Below are 7304 nucleotides of genomic sequence, written 5' to 3'. Positions count from 1 at the left end.
CCTTCCTTCCTTCCTTCCTTCCTTCCTTCCTTCCTTCCTTTCTTTCTCTTTCTTTCTGTCTTTCTCTGTTCTTTCCTTCTTTCTTTCTTCTTTTTTTGACAGTCTTGCTCTGTTGCCCAGGCTGGAGTGCAGTGGCGTGATCCCAGCTCACTACAACCTCTACTTCCTGAGTTCAAGTGATTCTCCTGCCTCAGCCTTCTGAGTAGCTGAGATTACACACACCACCACACCTGGCTAATATTTGTATTTTTTTTTTTTGAGACGGAGTTTCACTCTTGTTACCCAGGCTGGAGTGCAATGGCACGATCTCGGCTCACCGCAACCTCCACCTCCTGGGTTGAAGTGATTCTCCTGTCTCAGCCTCCTGAGTAGCTGGGATTACAGGCACGTGCCACCATGCCCAGCTAATTTTTTGTATTTTTAGTAGAGATGTGGTTTCACCATGTTGGCTAGTCTGGTCTCAAACTCCTGACCCTGTGATCCTCCCACCTTGGCCTCCCAAAGCGTTGGGATTACAGGCGTGAGCCAATGCACCCGGGCTATTTCTACAGCCCTTTCAGCTCTCTGGTTCTGTGTGTCTGTGACTGTGAACCTTTTCAGGACAGGAGGCTGGAGATGCGTCACCTGTAGTCCGATAATCACACATGCCAACGTGAGGGTGAAAGATGGGCCACAAAGGGCCCTCAAGAGCTCCACCCAATTTCAACATTTTTCTAAAGACACAATTTTTCTGAAAAAGCAGGGCTAATTTGGACAACAACTAGGCCCAAAAAGTAAGTGTAAGCATGATTTTCTGGAAAGAAGAATCAGGGAGAAAATAAATTATGTCTAAGCGGCAATTCTGGAGGACAAGAGGTTTACCCTGGAAAAGTAACCCCCAACACCATCTTCCACAAGTCTCATGTCTGGGACTACCAAAAGCCCAAGACATTGCTCATGCCTCAAATGAGAATTTTCGTCATTAATAGTGGTTTCTCTAGACTAGCTCAATGCTCAAAGGAAACATTTCTCTGCTTGGGGAGGCAGGTTTCAATGCACAGGAACACAATAAAAGCAGGGCTGGGTGCTCGCATCTGGCGTGGAAAAGTGCCCTGGGATTTGAGGCAAAGAATCTTTCCCGAATCTCACAGCCTGTGCTTCCCAAACTTCCCCTTCCTCCCTCCCTTCCTTCCTTTCTTTCTCCCTCCCTCCCTCCCCTCCTTCCTTTCTTTCTCCCTCCCTCCATCCCTCCCTCCTTCCCTTCCTTCCTTCCCTCTTTCCTTCCTTCCTTCCTCCTTCCCTCCCTCCCTCCGTCCCTCACTTCCTCCCTTCCTTTCTTCCTTCCTTCCTCCTTCACTCCCTCCCTCCCTTCCTCTCTTCCTTCCTCCCTCTCTCCCCCCTTCCTTCCTTCCCTCTCTTCCTCCCTTCCTTCCTCCCTCCCTCCCTCCCTCTCTCCCTCCCTTCCTCCTTCCCTTCCTCCTTCCCTTCCTCCCTCCCTCCCTTCCTTCCTTCCTTCCTTTCTTCCTTCCTTCCTTCCTTCCTCCTTCCCTCCCTCCTTCCTTCCCTTCCCTTCTCTTCCCTTCCCTTCCCTCCTTTCCTCCCCTCCCCTCCTTCCTTCCTTCCTTCCAACAATGGGTTTTAGGCAGGGATGGTTAGGGGCTCCCCAGTGAGCACTCTTTAACCTGGCAACTATTGTGTTCAAAGTCATTACTGCAGGCACAGTGTGACTTTCCTTCCTTCCCCACCTCCCTCCCTCCTTCCCTCCCTCCTTTCCTCTTCCTTCCTTCCTTTTCTTTTTTCACTCTCTCCCTCCCTCCTTCCCTCCTTCCCTCCTTCTCTCCCTCCCTCTCTCCTTCCATCCCTCCCTCCCTTCCTCTTTCTTCCTTCCTTTTTCCCCTTCCTCCTTCCCTCCTTCCTTCCCTCACTCCCTCTTTCCTTCCTTCTTTCCCTTCCTTCCTTCTTTCCTTCTTTCCTTCTTTCCTTCCTTCCTTCCTTCCTTCCTTCCTTCCTTCCTTCCTTCCTTCCTTCCTTCCTTCCTTTTTTCCCTCTCTCTTTCTCTCTCCCCCCACCCACTGCTGTCTTTCTCCCTCTCGGTTTTTTAGAAACACACCCTGGCTCCGTTGCTCTGACTGGAGTGCAATGGCACAACCACAGTTCACTGTAGCCTCAGTCTCCTGCACACGAGTGATCCTCCCCTCAGCCTCCTGAGTAGCTGTGACTCAGGACTGTCCCACCTCGCCCACGTTTATATTTTGTAGCAATTGGGGTCTCACTATGTTACCCAGGCTGGTCTCAAATTCCTGGGCTCAAGCGATCCTCCTGCCTTGTCTTCTCAAAGTGCTGGGATTACAGGTATGAGCCACTGTGCCCGGCCCCAAATCCCTTCTCTTTGTTTCTCCATAAGAGCAAGTAAACTGACTGCCTCCATCCTTGTTCTCATAACACTTTGAACACATCGTGAAAATCCACAGCCCACAGAGGCATTGTCATTCCATTTTATGGATGAAGAAATTGAACCTCAAAGTAAGACAACGGGAACTCATCCAGGAGACATCTGCTCAGGGCTGGAGCCCAGTCCTCTCCACTCCGAAGCCCTTTCTTTGCCCAGCTGTGGCTACAAGGAGACGCTGTGCTTGTGCAGTCTGGCGCTCCTCCAGCCCGGCTTTATTTTATTTTGGACTCTGGGGCCACTCTTGTTCTGCGTGCACAGAGCAGTCCTGGTCACGGCAATCCTTTCTGTGGAAACACAAAGCAAATCCTCAGAGTCCGATCCTGGGGACCCACCTGGCTCAGGGGCTCACCAGCGAGGCAGCACTCAAGGGCACAAGGCTTCAGAGATGCCTTCTATAACTGGACAGCTTTTGCTCAGAAAGATGCACTCTGCCCTCTGCATATGCCACAGTAGACAACCTTAGGATTTTTCCTTCCTTTCCCTTTCTTTCTTTTTGTCTTTTCTTTCTTTCTTTCTTTCTTTCTTTTTTTTTTTTTTTTTTTTTGGTCTTGAGACAGGCTCTTGCTCTGTCACCCAGGCTGGAGTGTAGTGGTGCAATCATAGTTCACTGGAATCTCCGCCTCCCAGGCTCAAGTGATCCTCCCACTCAGGCCTCCTGAGTAAATTGGACTACAGGCACATGCCACCACACCTGGGTAATTTTTAAGTTTATTGTAGAGATGGGGTCATTTTATATTGCATAGGCTGGTCTCAAACTTCTGAGCCCAAGGGATCCTCTTGCCTCAGCCTCCCAAATAGCTGGGCTCACAGGGGTGAGCCACTGCACCTGGCCTCTTCCTTTGTATTCTTCAGCCTCCAGAACTGCAGTCGTTCAACATGAAGAATGGAGAGTGAGCGCTGGAAAACCGTTGGAGGTGCCTTTATAATGGGATCATCTGCTTGTATCTGCCCTTTGGAAAAATCAATGAACTGGATTTTTGGACAGTCTGAAAATATTCATTAGAACACCATGGGGGAATGAAGTCCACCCTTCCAGCCCTCATCGATTTATCTGAAGTTGCTTAGATGTCACAACTTCCCCAAATAGACCGAGGAGGTTGACCCAGAGAACAGCACCCAGGACCTTGTGCCGCAGTGCACAGCTGCAAGACAGATAGCTATTCTAAACAGAGGCTTTTTTTTTTTTTTTTAAAGACAACATGGCTCTTCCCAGAAACAAATATAAATCCTATAATGACACCCATTGGGCTGGTGGAAATTCAGTAGAGACACTTTCATAGTTAGGAACTTTGTAAGTTGTGGCTTAATATATTGCCCCAAGATAAATTATGGAAAAGCTCCATGTATGGGATTGGTTATAAAATCCGTTGCCAAACTGTCTTTCTCCTGGGGCTGGTGGGCTGGGAACCAGAGCCTGTCTCATGCGTTAGAGAGTCCCCAGGGAGTAAACCTGGAATGCTTCAGACTCAAGAGAACTTGTAGGCCTACAAAAGTCCAGTGCCTCTTCAGAGAGTTGGGTGTAATTTTCCTCCTCGTTGGGAAGAGCCCAGGCTCCCTGAGTCCCAGTCTAGCTATCTTTGCATTGTCTAGCTAAGCTCTTTCCGTCAGCCAGTGGCCTCAACTTAATTTTCATCACATCATTATTTCCGTGGCCCAGACATGCCAATGGGACATCAAAATTATTTTGATAAGAACTTTACTGCATCACTTAGGATTATAGCAAATGACACAGTTGCTTTCCTTTCCCCGAGGAATCGCTGGCAAAAGGAATAAAACCGTGTAATCCAAGGCAAGGGGGAAGGGAACTAACTTTTATTGCATTTCTCCTAAATCCAGGTGCTTTACATAGATTATCTCAGATAAGTTAATCCTAGGCAACAACCCTATGAGAATTGTCATTTAACAGACAAAGAAAGGGAGATTTAGGGAGGTTGGGAAAGCCACCGAAGACCTCAAGACCAGAGCTGAAAAGCAGGCAGATGTGGGGCCAAAGTCCAGAATGTTCTCATTGACAAAGCACCAGCTAAAACGCAGAATACCAATGACTCGTAGAGCCATTTCCGGGCCTCCGACTGAGCAGGAGGGAGAAGGATCTTCAGGAGCGAGTGTCTCAGGGCTGGAGAGAGATCGGCACTGGAGTGCTGGGGAACCCAAACCTCAGCGTAAATGGCCAGTGTTCCTTCTCTAGAATGCACTGCTCCCTTGTTCAGTGAGAAGTGAGTCTGCCGGTGGGTACAACACCACATGACATTTCCAGCTCCATAGACGACAGCCCTCACCTAGCTATCAAGGTATGCAGGGCTGACTTTTCACCTTCAGCCTGCTCCAGGGAATGGCCAGATGGCATTCAGGCTGATTCTGTGCTTCTGGCTGACTAATCTCTCCAGGTACAAAAGTAAACATGGAGCTTGGGGACACCATATGTCCCTGACTCATAGAGCTTGCAGGAATCACCATCATTCTACGTGGCATCTGCTTTCCTGGGCCAAGGTGGGAGGTAAGTCAATCTAGTGGAGGAAACGTGTCTTAAAATACAAGGAAGAGTGATCGGAAACATAAAGAAGTGTGCACCTGGTTGCTAGATCCTAAATGACATTTATTTTTCAAATGTGCTCTGTTTTGCTAGACAGTGATCGACTTCCTTCACTCTTGCCACGGGCCCACATGGGGCTGGCCACTGTCTACATTCAAGGGTTGTGAACTGAATTGAGGGGTTGTATTCTTCAACCATTTTCTCCCTTGAACTGTCTTGAATTTTCCCCTAAGTTGAAAATGAAGCAGACCCTCGCTGAGTTTAAAGGAGATCTGACTGACTTTGGGAAGTGGCATCCAATAAGACGCCTGTTTCTTCCGTCTGCTCCAGGGTGCGCCAACAGGAGAACGGAAAGCTAAAGGTGAGGTAAGGGTATAGGGTCAGCTGCTTGGGGCTGGGATTGCTAGCAAACTTCTGAGGACGGGCAATGACCGCTCATTAGGAGGACATGACTCATGCAGCTTCTAGCACTGTTTCTGAGTCAGCCAAAGTAACGAGAGGGTGAAGTAGCCACGTCCAGCGTCTTGAGCGTAGGATCAGAGAAGTGTTGAGATGAAGGAGTTAAACCTGCCCAATTCATTCCTTTCCCAGAGGCAATAAGTCAAGCCTAGAGGGGTGGTATAACTTACCTAGGATTGCGCACTTGTGGGAGGTAGGTCCATGCGGAACTAGAGACCGGGGCATCTCCAAGATCCAAGGCTTTTCCAGAAAGAAAGACTCCATTGAGCCCTCTAGTATTTCCGAGTCACTCTGAGCCACATGCCATGGGACCGCGGGAATGAACGGCCTGCATTTCACAGGGTTAGGATGATCACCTGCACCTTGCAACCAGAGCCTTAGGAAGGTCACGAATGACCCAGGCCTAAGACAACAGCGAAAGGCATTCTAAACCAAATCTTCTCCACTGTCAAGAGCTTTATGGCATCTGTGGCCGTTTCCCATTTCCTATTCCATCGACCTTGAGAAATTTGTGAGATGGGTCTTGTCACTACTACACACATAAGGAGGTTGAGATCCTCAAAGTTCAAGTGATCCATCCAAGGGCACCCTGTCAACTGCATGGAGAGGACATTAGAACTTATCCCAGAACTTCAGGTATTCCAAAGCTCTACGCATACATAGTCTTGATATTGTTCTTAGACTCATGGGCTCATAAATATGGAAGACAGACTGAGAATTTATGTTTGCTTAAAATACTTCAAAAACTTCCTATGGTAGGGCACCAGCTGATGGGTGGGGCTGGACAGAAACGGCCCAGAGGAAAATAGAGGAGTGCTTACTTCCAGTGCATACTCCATTTCCAAACCGCGATCACACTGGCCCCTGCCATGAAGAACATAGGATCTTCTCGGCTTTCTCTATCTTTCGGGTTTTGTTTCCATAACCAAGTCTCTGAGCTTTTCTTCTAAAGCAAAAATTCCAATTCCAGTTCAAGAATGTTTCTAGGCTGGGCGCAGTAGCTCACACCTGTAATCCCAACACTTTGGGAGGCCGAGGTGGGTGGATGGCTTGAGGTCGGGAGTTTGAAACCAGCCTGGCCAACATGGTGAAACCCCATCTCTACTAAAAATGCAAAAATTAGCCTTGTTTGGTGGCACATGCCTGTAATCCCAGTGACTTGGGAGGCTGAGACAGAAGAATCAACTGAACCCAGGAGATGTAGGTTGTCGTGAGTGGAGATTGTGCCACTGTACTCCAGCCTGGGCAACAGGGCATGGAAAAAAGCCAAAAAAAAAAAAAAAGAATTTAAGAATGTTTCTAACACTGGTCCATGACAGATTTTTTTTTTTTTGATATGAAGCCTCACTGTTGCCAAGACTAGAGTGCTCCAGGGTGCAAGGAATCGTCCCACCTCAGCCTCACAAGTAGCTGGGACCACAGACACATGCCACCACACCTGGCCAAGTTTTAAAATGTGTTGTTTTTGTAGAGATAGGGTCTCCCCATATTGCCAGGCTGGCCTCAAACCCATGGACTCAAGTGATCCTCCTGCCTTGTCCTCCCCAAGTGCTGGGATACCAGGTGTGACCCATCCCACCCAGCCCGTGACAGAGCTTATTCTTCACTTTTGAGGAAGCTGGACTCCATCTGTTTAACAGAGTGGGGTTGCTTTTAAGAAATAAAATCTTAGAAAAATAATCCTCTCCGAAAATGTAAAAATAACATTCCATGGTTTCTTGCCCATCAGAGTAAAATTTTATTGAAGGAGAAGAGTTGGTTCAGAAGTTCAGTGAGGTCACTGCTGCTGGGGAGAGACAGAGGGGCGCACACCAGTTACTGTTGTAAATGGGGATGTCTTCGTGGCAAGGATATTTCAAAAGGAAATGGTTTTGAAAAGCT

The 7304-nt window shown here is 48.2% G+C and overlaps 1 long non-coding RNA gene across 1 annotated transcript; it reads left to right on the top strand.

Moving 5' to 3' along the window:
- The first annotated feature begins 4439 nt into the window (after positions 1-4439).
- Positions 4440-6475, top strand: LOC116530222. Its single transcript, XR_004259884.1, has 4 exons — positions 4440-4722; positions 4819-4928; positions 5058-5325; positions 6183-6475. It is a non-coding gene; the product is annotated as an uncharacterized LOC116530222 (long non-coding RNA).
- The last annotated feature ends 829 nt before the right edge of the window (positions 6476-7304 follow it).

Source organism: Sapajus apella, unplaced genomic scaffold (genome assembly GCF_009761245.1).
Source record: "Sapajus apella isolate SASKATOON/1434 unplaced genomic scaffold, GSC_monkey_1.0 scaffold65, whole genome shotgun sequence".
NCBI lineage: Eukaryota > Metazoa > Chordata > Mammalia > Primates > Cebidae > Sapajus > Sapajus apella.
Note: the sequence above shows the minus strand (reverse complement) of the source record. Positions and strands in the feature narration are given on the sequence as shown.